The sequence below is a fragment of the Rosa chinensis genome, chromosome 3 (genome assembly GCF_002994745.2).
Source record: "Rosa chinensis cultivar Old Blush chromosome 3, RchiOBHm-V2, whole genome shotgun sequence".
NCBI lineage: Eukaryota > Viridiplantae > Streptophyta > Magnoliopsida > Rosales > Rosaceae > Rosa > Rosa chinensis.
The window spans coordinates 24,173,373-24,187,960 of record NC_037090.1 but is presented as its reverse complement, the minus strand read 5'-3'; the positions used below and the strand labels follow the sequence as shown (position 1 = coordinate 24,187,960).

The 14,588-nt window shown below is 38.4% G+C and overlaps 1 pseudogene; it reads right to left on the bottom strand.

Annotated features, from left to right (window-relative positions):
- LOC112192206 overlaps window positions 1-14,588 on the bottom strand; it is a 253,426-nt pseudogene that overhangs the window by 63,756 nt on the left and 175,082 nt on the right.

Sequence of the window (14,588 nt, the reverse complement as noted above, 5' to 3'; positions counted from 1 at the left end):
ATTTCCTCGGCTACGACGTCTACGATCTCGACCTCTGTAGGGTTAAAGATGACTCGGAGTTGAAGATGCTTATTTTACAGACCATGAGCAAGTCGGTGATCCTCATCGAGGACCTGGATCGGTTCTTCTCCGAGAAATCGACGACGGTCAGCTGATGCGCCTGAAAGCAAGCGCATAATTTAACCCTGAAATGTCATCGTTAGTATATAGTAAATAGGGATCGTTCTATTCCGGGGATTGAGGGTACACCTGTCAATGTAGGACAAACAAACAATTAAAATTAAAACAAGGTATATTATTTACACAATATAGACATATTTACGAAAAAGGGGGAATATTTTTTATTTTGGTTTTCGAAAATTAATCTAAGTTAAGAAAATAATTAAAATGCAAAAACATAAAAATACAAATGGAATGAGAGAACAAAGATCAAAACTGAAATATATGATTAAAATCGATTCAAGTTCTAATATTGTTCATCTAAGTCATGAGAAAGGAGTTGATCATGTGAAACATTCGAAAGCAAATGAATTCCCATTTTTTACTTTTCAATGCTAATTAACCTAAGCGAAAGCACCTAGATTAATCCTATCAAACATGCAATCAAACCCTAGAAAGCCAGTCAATCATGTCATGTTTAACGCATTACACATAGAGAAAGGCTATCAACTCAAGTGTACAACTTAGTATGGAAAGTCCACCTAATTGCAATCCTCGTTAATTAGATTCGATATTTGTACAAAACCTTTACTACTTTGATTCAAGTTTACACAAAACGAAAAGTCGATTTCATGTTCTTAAACCTAGCACCAATTATATCGAAATCCTAAGTGTTTGCAACCACATAAGATTAAAATACAAAAGTTATCTATAACGCAAATTTAATTAAACAAACCCACATAAGCAACTCTCGAATCACAATAATATGAATCTGAAAATTCTCAATTAATCATAAAATTTCAGAAATTAATATTTGTTCAAACACATATGTCAACTAGTTCATAACCAACGAAATTCAAAGCAAAGGTTACAAAGGAGAATCGGATTACACCGTGAGATGGAGATGGTGATGAACGATTGATGTGGTGGTCTCTTGAATCTCGAAAGCAAGCTTCAAGGTTGGAGATGGATGATGGATGCTCACGGCTATGCTTCTTCTCCCTTGGCCTTGCTTGAACTCGTGGAGATGACTAGAGGATGGAGAAACTCACGGCTATGCTAAGAAGATTTTCTGATTTTTTTTCTAAAGTGTAAATTGTATGGGAGAGAGGAACCCCTTGACGTTGAGAAAGGGGGAGTTTTATATAGGAGCATGGCTAGGGTTCACAAAGCAATCAGAATTTTCCACATAGCTTCAACCAATGATAATTCGCCAAGTAAGCTTGTGATGTGGTCCAACCAATCATAGAATGCCAAGTAAGCCTTGTGATGTGTTCCAACCAATCATAATTCTCTAAAATACCTCCCTAATATTTAATTGCCGAATTTCCTTGAAATTATTCTGATTTTCTTCATGAATTTCGGCCAACATTCCTTTAGGGAATTTAGGGATGAATCTAGACGCCTTTTTAGCTTTTCCTTGGTGCACACATATTTTCCTTCCATAAATATCTCCCTTGACTCTCTCTTGGCGTCATCTCCTTGATTATTTCTGATTTTCACGTTGGCAATCACACCAAATTACTCCTCCAACAATATTTCTTTCCATAAAAATCTCCTAAGAAAATCTCCCCTTGAAATCCTCAATCAATCATCTTTAATTCCCACGTTGTCACCTTATTTTTCTTTAGGTATGACACGGCAAATTTAATACCCAAGGAAAATATATTTTCCTTTTTTAAAAACTCTTCCTTGATTTCCTCCTTGCCATGTCATCTTCATGAAGCTTCTCGTTCCATTTATGAACTCAATTCAGCTTATTTATTCCAAAAACCTGAAAATAGAAGCTTTCTAAAATAAGAAATGGAAACTTTCTTAAACTAAAATGGAAACTTTCTAAAAATGGAAAATAGAAACTACAAAACGGAAACTTTCTACAATTAGGAACTTTCCCATTCGAAGAATGGAAACTTTCCTAAACAGAGTTTTATTAAGGAAATAACGCAGAAAATATAGGGAAATAACAGTTAAAATGTTGCATTAAAATGCTCCTATCAAATTCCCCCACACTTAGCTTTTGCTAGTCCCTTAGCAAAATCTCACAAAGACTCAACTAAGACTCAACGAAAATTTAAAGACTCTACACAAACAATGACTCTATTGCCCTTCAACTTTTTTTTTGTCTCAGCAATCTCTTACTTTCATAACACCAAGATTAGCACTCAACCAAGAATCAATGTTTAAGCATTCGAGAGTTAATTAAAACATGTAATCCACACATACACAAGTAAGACTTGGTTTGTAACAATGGTGATGGGGTTAAGCTCAGCATGCTTCAGACAAGTATGATTCATATCCTCACCAGGTATATCCACTCTTTCTTCTCTCAGATCATGGCAATGCTTAAAAGCTTATACACTCAAGTATATGTGAAAGATAGCAAGTACATCACATATCATATGAAACGAAAGCACATGTATATATTTTTCTAAGATCTCATGAAAGATATCAACTACTTGCACAGATGGACCCAAGCCATAGGTTCAACTCTTGTAACTCATCTCCACAAATCAAAAGCTGTCCCATCTTAAGGATCAAGAAGGTCTTCTCAAAGGTTGTAATTGGGCCATGGCTCAAGGTTTTAAGAAACAAAGGATAAGGAATTTAACAAAGTGTCCTAAAAACCTAGCAGAGCTCATGTAAATGTAGAGACTTCTAAAAATCCACCAAGGCATATAAAACGTCATAATCCCATAGAAGTAAAGGGCCATATGTCTTCATGTTGGGCCCTAACTTCACTCTAAACTTCCTTTGAACTCTAGTGAATTGGACAAAGACCAAATTTTTCTGTAATGGGCCTTCAATTTAAAACAAACTCCAAACTCACCAAGTATGGGGAACTAAAATCCATAGACATTTTTCTTTCTTTCTTTTTCTTTCTAGCCGTGTACAATTTTTTTTTTTTTCATTTCTTTTTCACGGCTTTCACATATATTTTTTTATGGACAAGTCTACCCCCACACTTGAACTTTCACCTCTTCTCAATTTTCATTCTCAATGCCAAATCCTTAAGTAAAGTCCCCAAAAGATAGCTCCACTAAGTTTTTAGAACAAAGGGTAGGAGTGTAGCTATGCTAAGGTTCAGGGTTAAGGATTTTAAGGGTGATGAAAGAAAAGGCTTAATGTAGGCTCAAAGGGGTTTATCTAGGGGGGTCCCACGACGGGCACAAATGGGGACACAGGCTTATTTGGCAATGGTGGTAATTCCTAGGGTGCCTCTATCCTTTCCAGAATCAGGGACATGTATCGATAAAACGTCTCAACAAGCACAAGAGTGAATTCTAGCATTCTCTAGTCCATCAAACTTAATCTATGGCAAGCAATCAATCAAATGAAAGGATAATGAGATCATCAAAACATCGCCAAGAAAATAAGAATATATTTTTCATTTCACTCCAAGAAAAAGGGACATGGGCTCAATATCTCACATGGGCTTTTATGAATCAAAACTCATCCTAACATGCTCATATTCTGTACCAAGGTCACGAAATCCATATCCACTACACATGCATACATTTTTCATATATCTCAATTAACCAAAGAATACCATTTTAGAAATCATCTCAATTTTGTGATCCTCTTTTAATCATGGTTTCAGAGATATAAGCTCATCCTAGACAGTTGAAAGGGCATCCTATGACTCAATAAATAAAAGCAACAAATTTTTTTTAATTTTTTGACATTTTTTCGATTTTTTGTATTTTTCAATATATGACTCAAGATAAAAGTGTAAATCCCTTCCCCCACACTTAAATATTGCATTGTCCTCAATGTAATCAATCATAAGCATGCAATGAAACAATTAAGCATATAGGAATGGAATTTACGAAAAGACTACAAAAATAAAGGAGAAAATTGAAAAGTAAAAGAAATAGGGAAAGAGAAAGCAAATCTGTGTTATTGACTCCTTTACAGTTGCTTCTGAATTGGGTTGCCTCCCAAGCAGCGCTTGAGTTTAACGTCTTTCAGCCAGACGGAATAGAAATTAAAAAGTTAGTAACTATAATTAACAAAGATTTACAAAATATATAAACAAGTAACTAAGAATTACAAAATACAAGTATAATTAACAAGTACATTGTACATACGACACAAGTTAGGTACACGAGTGAGTAAAAAAAAAAAAACATGAAAAATATTTACGCAAATGTTTTTTTTTTTACCTTAGTGTATCACAACATTTTGTTACATTTTCTTTTGTCATAAATATTATTGATATTAAATCTAATTCCAAGCGGTAAATCAAGTTGGACATGCGGCCCAAGTATAGTCGTCTAGACACAAAGTCCCACTTACATCCTTTGGGCAACCTTACTGAAATGGCCAGGTGGGGGAGGACGAACACGAGAGGAAAAATCCATTTTGGCATGAGCTACTCCCACATAGTGGTTTAGGCCCATTTGTAAGCACTTCTGGATTCAAAAACCCGTCATGAACGTTGTCCCCTTCCTAGACACCATTCCACATAGGCTATACTTACTAAGATGAAAAATGTCCTAAGTGTGAAGACAGTTCAACAAGTGTTAATAAAGGCTGCCCTCAACCTTAAGGGACCTGAACTAGGTACCAATAAGGGGTTTAGGCCAATATTAACAAACGCGACTTCACCTATTCCATTCAATTTACAACTTACAATTAAAACTCGTATTCAACAATATAAAAAACAACCTAAGTAAATTAATTAATCTATGTTTCGAACAAAATATATACAACAAATATTCACAATTTAACAAGTGATTTTTCAATCACCGGCAACGGCGCCAAAAATTGATGCGCCTGAAAGCAAGCGCATAATTTAACCCTGAAATGTCATCGTTAGTATATAGTAAATAGGGATCGTTCTATTCCGGGGATTGAGGGTACACCTGTCAATGTAGGACAAACAAACAATTAAAATTAAAACAAGGTATATTATTTACACAATATAGACATATTTACGAAAAAGGGGGAATATTTTTTATTTTGGTTTTCGAAAATTAATCTAAGTTAAGAAAATAATTAAAATGCAAAAACATAAAAATACAAATGGAATGAGAGAACAAAGATCAAAACTGAAATATATGATTAAAATCGATTCAAGTTCTAATATTGTTCATCTAAGTCATGAGAAAGGAGTTGATCATGTGAAACATTCGAAAGCAAATGAATTCCCATTTTTTACTTTTCAATGCTAATTAACCTAAGCGAAAGCACCTAGATTAATCCTATCAAACATGCAATCAAACCCTAGAAAGCCAGTCAATCATGTCATGTTTAACGCATTACACATAGAGAAAGGCTATCAACTCAAGTGTACAACTTAGTATGGAAAGTCCACCTAATTGCAATCCTCGTTAATTAGATTCGATATTTGTACAAAACCTTTACTACTTTGATTCAAGTTTACACAAAACGAAAAGTCGATTTCATGTTCTTAAACCTAGCACCAATTATATCGAAATCCTAAGTGTTTGCAACCACATAAGATTAAAATACAAAAGTTATCTATAACGCAAATTTAATTAAACAAACCCACATAAGCAACTCTCGAATCACAATAATATGAATCTGAAAATTCTCAATTAATCATAAAATTTCAGAAATTAATATTTGTTCAAACACATATGTCAACTAGTTCATAACCAACGAAATTCAAAGCAAAGGTTACAAAGGAGAATCGGATTACACCGTGAGATGGAGATGGTGATGAACGATTGATGTGGTGGTCTCTTGAATCTCGAAAGCAAGCTTCAAGGTTGGAGATGGATGATGGATGCTCACGGCTATGCTTCTTCTCCCTTGGCCTTGCTTGAACTCGTGGAGATGACTAGAGGATGGAGAAACTCACGGCTATGCTAAGAAGATTTTCTGATTTTTTTTTCTAAAGTGTAAATTGTATGGGAGAGAGGAACCCCTTGACGTTGAGAAAGGGGGAGTTTTATATAGGAGCATGGCTAGGGTTCACAAAGCAATCAGAATTTTCCACATAGCTTCAACCAATGATAATTCGCCAAGTAAGCTTGTGATGTGGTCCAACCAATCATAGAATGCCAAGTAAGCCTTGTGATGTGTTCCAACCAATCATAATTCTCTAAAATACCTCCCTAATATTTAATTGCCGAATTTCCTTGAAATTATTCTGATTTTCTTCATGAATTTCGGCCAACATTCCTTTAGGGAATTTAGGGATGAATCTAGACGCCTTTTTAGCTTTTCCTTGGTGCACACATATTTTCCTTCCATAAATATCTCCCTTGACTCTCTCTTGGCGTCATCTCCTTGATTATTTCTGATTTTCACGTTGGCAATCACACCAAATTACTCCTCCAACAATATTTCTTTCCATAAAAATCTCCTAAGAAAATCTCCCCTTGAAATCCTCAATCAATCATCTTTAATTCCCACGTTGTCACCTTATTTTTCTTTAGGTATGACACGGCAAATTTAATACCCAAGGAAAATATATTTTCCTTTTTTAAAAACTCTTCCTTGATTTCCTCCTTGCCATGTCATCTTCATGAAGCTTCTCGTTCCATTTATGAACTCAATTCAGCTTATTTATTCCAAAAACCTGAAAATAGAAGCTTTCTAAAATAAGAAATGGAAACTTTCTTAAACTAAAATGGAAACTTTCTAAAAATGGAAAATAGAAACTACAAAACGGAAACTTTCTACAATTAGGAACTTTCCCATTCGAAGAATGGAAACTTTCCTAAACAGAGTTTTATTAAGGAAATAACGCAGAAAATATAGGGAAATAACAGTTAAAATGTTGCATTAAAATGCTCCTATCATCAGCTTCTCCGGCATATCGAACTTCATGGACGGCTTGCTCAACTCGTGCTACGCCGAAGACAGAGTCATGGTGTTCATGATGAACTCGAAGGACCAGGTCGACCCGAATTTCCTCAGACAGGGTCGAATCGACGTCCACATCCATTTTCCGTTGTGTGATTTCACAGCGTTTCGGAACCTAGGGACGAGCTATTTGGGGGTGAAGGAGCACAACCTATCATTTTACCTCCAATCGATCTAACAAGTTGTGAGCAACAGAATCAACAAAGGAATCTTTAGAACGCATCAGCCATGACGCTCGATCAAGCTATAGCCAAGATAAAATTGCTCGGGATCGAATCAATTTTAACTGACATAGTAATTGCATGATCCAGTTTCTGAATTAGGAGACTCAGTAGGAAAAGTGAAGGAGAAGAAGGAGGTAGAACCTGTTTGCGTCGGAAATCGCGATCGAAGACCTTGAACCGGGAGCTTTGAACTGCATTGGAGTGGCTGTCCGTACAGAAAGTGGTGGAGAAGGAGATCGAGTGTGGGGATGATTCTATGGTTGTGGTGCGTTTCAAATGTTTTAATGGTTGAGTCTTTGGGTGTTGGGTGTGATGTAAAGATTGAGTCTTTGGTAATGGTGGGTTGGTTTTAAAGGTTGTGTATGTTAATGGTGGGTTTTTTTTCAGAGGAGGAAGAAAGAAGAAGAAGAAGAAGAAGAGAGAAGAAGAGAGGAGAGAAACAAAGTCAGGCACCGAGTGCTTAGAGAAGAAGGGTATTATGAGAAACAAACATAAGAGAACATCAGAAAATATTAAAATATTGGAAAGGGTGTGTAGAATGTAAAAGGGGGTGTGCAAATTTCACCCCCTATATTATATTACCCTTACTTTTGGAATGGATATCTTGACAAGGTAATAGTGTTGCTTTTGAGGGAATAATGTGTATTCTTGTGATCACACAACAAATTCTTTATATGAGTGCTAAACTTTATTTGCTTTTTTCATATCGATAACCACCTCAATAGAAAACTTTTGCATTGAAATATTGTTTCTTTAATTTGGTTGATTTCTTGTTGGCTTGAGTGGACTTGGAAGTTTCCTCACTGGAATGCAATGCACGTAGGAAAGTGAGGACTATTTTGTTTTCTTCTCTTATAACAAAATTTTATTAAAGAATAAGTTTGGGATACGCCTCAACGAACTCCACAAAACTCGGACTGATCTTGGTCTAGGGTTTACAAATTACTTCTTGTCCGGCGGCGCTCATGGTCGGAGTTGGCTCGCCTCACCGGCTAGTGGTTGCTGCCAGACGGGAAATTGAATACTAGAGGCCTGGGAGCTTCTTGGATAGGGGTTTGGCTCGGGGTTTGGACTGGATGGTTTTGGCGACGAGCACCAGATGACGTCGTGAGCGCGGTGGTGGTTTGTACAGGGTGGGCGCACCTCGACTTCCAAAGTCAATCGGAGGTACTTGGCGGCAGTGCGGGGTGTTAGATCAGAGGTACTCGATTGTTGGATAAGAGGGCACAGCTTTGTGGTGAAGCTGGTACGTAGCAGCGCGGCTCGGCGTGGGGTGCGGCGACAACATGGGTCAAGATGGCAGTGGGTTGCGGTGGCGAGGACCAGCGGAACTGCACCGGACCTGTGCATGCAGCCATTGGGTGAGGAAGAAGGAGTTTGGGCTTTAGTCAAGGCATTCCTTTTGGGCCTTGAGTTTGGACCTCTTTTCTTGAGGCTGCCTTCTTGTGCTGGATGATTTATTGGGCTAGGGATTTGGCCCTTGGTCCAACTCTATGTTTTTAGCTTTTTGTCTAATTACATTAAATTTCTTTGTAGTAGGAACCTAGATCTTTAGCGCCTCTTGTGTAGTACCAATGGAGTATCCCAGCTACCTCTATGAATTTGAATGTATAATGAGTAAGTCTATTTCTATGTACCACTATGGGTACTACCACTATTTTCTTGTCTGTTTATGCCCTTAAAATAGTTGCGGAATGGTATGTAATGGCCTATTCTGGCTTGTGATGAATGACAATCATTGATCGACTGATTAAAAAAAAAAAAATTTACTAAAGAAAATAAAGCACAAAATGAGAGGGATGACATAAAAACCAAAACTCAATTGTAATCAAATAACTGAATAATTCCTCTTAAGCAAACAGAACAATGAAAAAGAAAGCAGAGAAGCAGCTAAAAATACAAATCATGCTAAATAGGCCTGTTGAAGTCAGTAAGTACTTGGCTAAGGGGTGGGAAGTGAGGCAGCCGCCTTAGGCCATGGTCCTTTGGAGGTCTCTGTGGAGGACCTAATGTTTCTCTGTATATATTTTTCTTTATTTATTGAATATACAATCTTTGCTGAATTTAGTATTATGTTGCATTCCACGTTAGCGGTTCAACTGCGCGTTGATGGCTTTAGTTTTTGCTTGCCTCAAACCATCTCTATCCATCATTTATTTCACTTTTTTGCTTGCCTCACAAATCTCATGAGATTTGTGCTTTGACAGCTTGACTTGAAGTCTTTCCCCTCTTCTGCAACCAGCTAGAAAACTGGGTGGAAGGAAAAAGGGGAAAGGGGACAAGTCGCGCTCAACTTTTCCAAATAAAAGTTGAACACTATTGGTCGATTTCTAGGAAATGACCTTGAACGTTGTAAAACAGAAAAAATTTTGAGAGAGAGAGAGAGAGTTTGGACACAGGGAATCAGATCGTATCCATTCATCTCACCATGAGGGGGATTATATAGGAGTACATGATGTATACAAATAGGCAACGTTTAATAGCAACGTCAATTACTCCTATTCACAATCCTATCAATCACTAATCTATAGTGAAAGACATATATGACTCTCCATCTATTTACATGATATTAGCCATAATTATTTACAACACTCCCCCTTGGATATTTCATGTCAATAGTGTTGCCTAGGCTGAGCGCTTCTAATTAAGTTGCCTCGTCAAAAACCTTGCCAAGTAATAAAAACCCTGTGGTAGAAAAACAACCTTGGTCGAAGGAGAAAAATAGCACAACGCGCGTGAATGTGGAGTAGTCATATCACAACAGAGATAGGTGAAGTCTTCTTATCAGCATCATAAGTAGATAGTATGTCTACGAGAAGTATGCATTAGAGTTGCTACACCAAAACCTTGCCCGGTAAACCCAGTGGGAGAAACCCGTGGTCGAAGGGAAAAAAATGAGCAAATGCATATATGTCAAATCAAAGCATCTTCAGGATGTAGTATAAGTGGGGTGACCATGCTAAAGATGTGCCTCGTTAAAACCTTGCCAGGTAACAAAACCCAGTGGGAGAAAATAACCCTGGACGAATGACAAAAAGAGTACACAATGGTCAAGTGGGTATGCTTCAAGATACTCCCCCTGATTTCGACTCCCCCTGAAAATTACATTTATGGTAATTCAGATAGTTTACGTAGACCAATACCTTGGACATGCTTCTGGAATGTAAACTTTGGTAGTGACTTGGTGAAGAGGTCTGCACGATTGTCTTTAGATCGAGTCTGCTTAACTTCAATCTTCTGATGCTTCTTATTGCTGATTGAAGAAGAACTTCGGTGCAATATGTTTGGTGTTGTCTCCTTTGATGAAACTCATCTTTATCTGCTCTATGTAAGCAGCATTATCCTCGTAGATAATGGTTGGTTCATCAGTGGTGGAATGCAGTCCACATGTGCTTCAAACATGCTTTGTAACGGCTCTTAGCCATGTACATTCACATACTGCTTCTTGAAGAGCTAGTATCTCAGCATGATTCAAAGAGGTAGCAACAAGTGTCTATTTCGTAGACCTCCAAGAAATTGCAGCATTCCCAATGGTAAAGACATAACCAGTTTGGGAACGTGCCTTGTGCGGGTCTGATAGATAGTCTATATCAACATATCCAACAAGGCAAGCATCATTCTGAGGATCAAGGGCGTTTGATCCATTCCTTGATGCGTAGGGATATAATAAGCCCATATCCGCCGTACCTCTAGGGTAGCGAAAAATGTCTTTTAAGCCATTCCAGTGGCGGCGTGTTGGCGCAGAGCTATATCTAGCTAACAAGTTCACATCGACTGAGATGTCCTATCTAGGGCATTAACCCAAGTACAATAATGCACCTATTGCACTTAGATATGGGACTTCTGGCACCAATATCTCTTCGTTATCATCTGTAGGACTATACAGTTCTCTCTAGACTTCAGACGACCATGGGTGTGCTTGCTTTTATCCTCATTAAAGCATCTTAACATCTTCTGGATGTAATTTGGTTGATGGACCAAAATTTCATCTGCACTGTGCTCGGGCTCCAGGTCGAGACAATAATATGTTCTCCCAAGGCCTTTCATCTCAAATTCCAACTTCAGGTGCTTTGCGGTTTCCTTGATCTCTTCAGGAGTATCAATCAAATTCATGCCATTGACATAGACCGCCACAATTCCAAACTAGGAACTTGTTTCCTTAATAAACACGCATGGGCATAGTTTATTATTCACATATCCCATCCCGATTAAATATTCACTTAGACGATTATACCACCTCCGTCTAGATTGTTTCAATCCATAAAGTGAACGCCTCAAAACTAATGAAGAGCGTGTTCCGTGGTCTAGAACTATTTGCATCGGGTATATTAAGTCCTTCTGGAACTTTTATGTATATCTCTGTATCGTGATCCCCATAGAGATAGACTGTGACCACATTCATAAGCTGCATATTCAGTTTTTCGGAAACTACCAAACTGATAAGGTAGCAGAACTTTATGACGTCCATTATGGGAGAATACGCTTCCTCGTAATCAATCACAGGGCGTTGAGAAAATTCTTGCGCCACTAGACGAGCCTTGTGTATCACAATCTCGTTTTTCTCATTACGCTTCCTTACAAATACCCATTTAAATCCTACAGGTTTAACATGGGGAGGTGTGGGAACTACATGCCCAAACACCTTTCTTTTTGTCAAGGAATCTAATTCGACCTGGATTGCTTCTTTCCATTTTGGCCAGTCATGTCTTCGTTGATATTGATCAACAAAGCAAGATTTGAGGTCATCGCATATTATAATTTCGGTGGCCACCGCAAATACTAATATATCATCGATGATAATCTCAACCCGATTCCAAATCTCACTAAATTTTCCGAGATTTCTCTATTCTAGGGAGTGGGTTCAAATGTTGGAGCGTCCCCCAACATAGTCTCTTCTAGGACATACCCATAATCTGGATTTATCTAATGAGATGAATCGGTTTAAGATTGCGATGTCAAGAGGATTCGTTTGTGCCAAGTTTACCCTCTTCTAGGGATAAGAATCCTTTGAACCTAATGATCTACCTCACTTCAGGGCAGGGACATATGACTGGTTAGCTGTCATGGTCATACCTCGTCCATCTAGGACGACACATCCTACATGGACGTCTATCCTTGCAGGCACATTTGCAGCAGGTATATATGATCTCGTCACTTTAGCTAGATCAGAGAAAGCGTTTGGCATATTTTGGGCTACACTCTGTAGATCTAGAATTCTCCGCACTTCATTATCACATTGTGTGGTTCGGGGATCAAGATGAGACATAGTGGGGACATTCCACGTCCATTCACGTCGTTCATCAGGAACGGTAACGTTCTTATCTTCCCCTAACGGCGGGAAGACTGTCTCATCAAAGTGACAATCCGCAAATCTAGCGGTAAAGAGGTCGCTTGTCAAGGGCTCGAAAGAGCACATAATGGATGAGATTCATAATCGACATGTATGCCCATCCTTTGTTGAGGACCCAATTTTGTACGTTGTGACGGCACAATTGGCACGAGGACTGCACACCCAAATGCGCGTAAGTGCGAAACAACAGGTTCGTACCCAGTCACCAGCTGTAACGCAGAGTAAGGTTGGTAGCAATGGGCCTCAACGGGACCAACATAGCTGCATGCAAGATTGCATAGCTCCATGCAGAAATTAGAAGCTTGGTGCGCATTGCCAAAATTCTATTTGCGAGACCATCTTGGGTGTGACCATAGGGAACTATATATTCAGCATCAATCCCAAGGGATATGTAATAATCATCGAAAGACTTCGATGTAAACTCTCCGGTATTATCAAGTCTTATAGACTTTATGGGATAATTCGAGTGGTGAACCCTCAATTTCATGATCTGGGTGAGAGTTTAGCAAAAGCAGCGTTTTCTTGTGGACAATAGTGTAACATGTGATCACTTTATCGATACATCAACCAAAACCATTAATATTTAACTGGTCCACATGGTGGTTGGATATGTCCACAAATTTCCCTTGCATTCTGTGCAGAAAAATGGTGGTGTATGTACTAGTCTTTGCATATGATGGTCTAGTATGGCATAGCGTGTCATTATATACAAGACCCTTATTCAGAAGGGGGTGCACCTGCGATGAATTGAGGATATGGTGCATCATACTTTGACCTGGGTGTCCCAAAAGGTCATGCCATAGCAAGTAGTTGCTTGAATTAGTTAGCTTCTAGCTAACAGATTTCAATTTCTCCAATGTACGCTTTTGGCCGCACACTCGGAGGTTATACAAAGATATTCCACTCATTTTTCTCAGTGGTTTCAGCGTGATAACCGTTGGTTCGAATATCCTTAATACTCAATAACGTTCTTCTGGAACGTGGAGATTATAAGGCCTCATTAATGGTAGGTTCAGTACCATTGGACAACATATAGTGTGTTTTGCCATAGCCCTCTATCAGGTTGGATTGCCCTAATACGGTTGTCACAGAGGTATGAATAGACAATAAGTTTGAAAAACATCTCCGATCTGGGAGTATGGTGTGTGTAATAGCACTTTTAACCAGACAACAAACTTCCCCACAGAATATGTCTATTCATTTATTTAATTCAATGGATCACATGTATAAATAAGTTTATTGAATTAAATACATTCGAACATAACCACATTTTCATAATCCAAAATGATTGAAAACATAAATCACCAAAAATAATCCGAAGATGTTTCATTCATTAAGATGAAATAGATATGACACAAGGGACCAATCATACCCATGTCTTTGAGTTCTAATCCTCGGTATGTTCAATAACTGCCTGAAAATCCATGATCTCTAGTGTGGAATCGATAGAAAATTACCCTTCAATAAAGTTGGTATTTCAAGTTCCGCGACCGGTGTAATACTCATCTACTGCTTCGGCTATCGCACAACAGGTGCGGGACCAGCAGTCAATTCCTCCACATCGATAACAAAGATCATGCTGATTCTGGTGGTGACAGGCCGGACCAGTGTTCCTTTCAACTTGGGCTTGCTGAGTTATGGCATCATGGTTCCTACCACGTGGAGCCTAATTACGTGGCCTCTTGGACTTTGGCCAAGTGGCAGATGGTCATATGGGTTAATTTCGTTCTGCCAATCATGTCTTGGTTCAAGCAAGAAATGGTCATCTGATGGTGAAAGTGCTCTTCTAGAGCGACCCAAAGAGTCTGTGTATCCTTTTCATCGGATACTCAACTTGGAGTGTTTTCTCCATATGTTTCATTTGAAAATTATGGCACTCATATTAAAAGCCTTAATGACGACATTGTTAGCATTGATTGTTGATCTCATCTTCTTTGCAGTCAGATGAATTTTCACACCTTGAGTTCACTTTAGATAGTTTCTTCTGGAGACCTCCAAAGCAACAAAGTCAAATATGT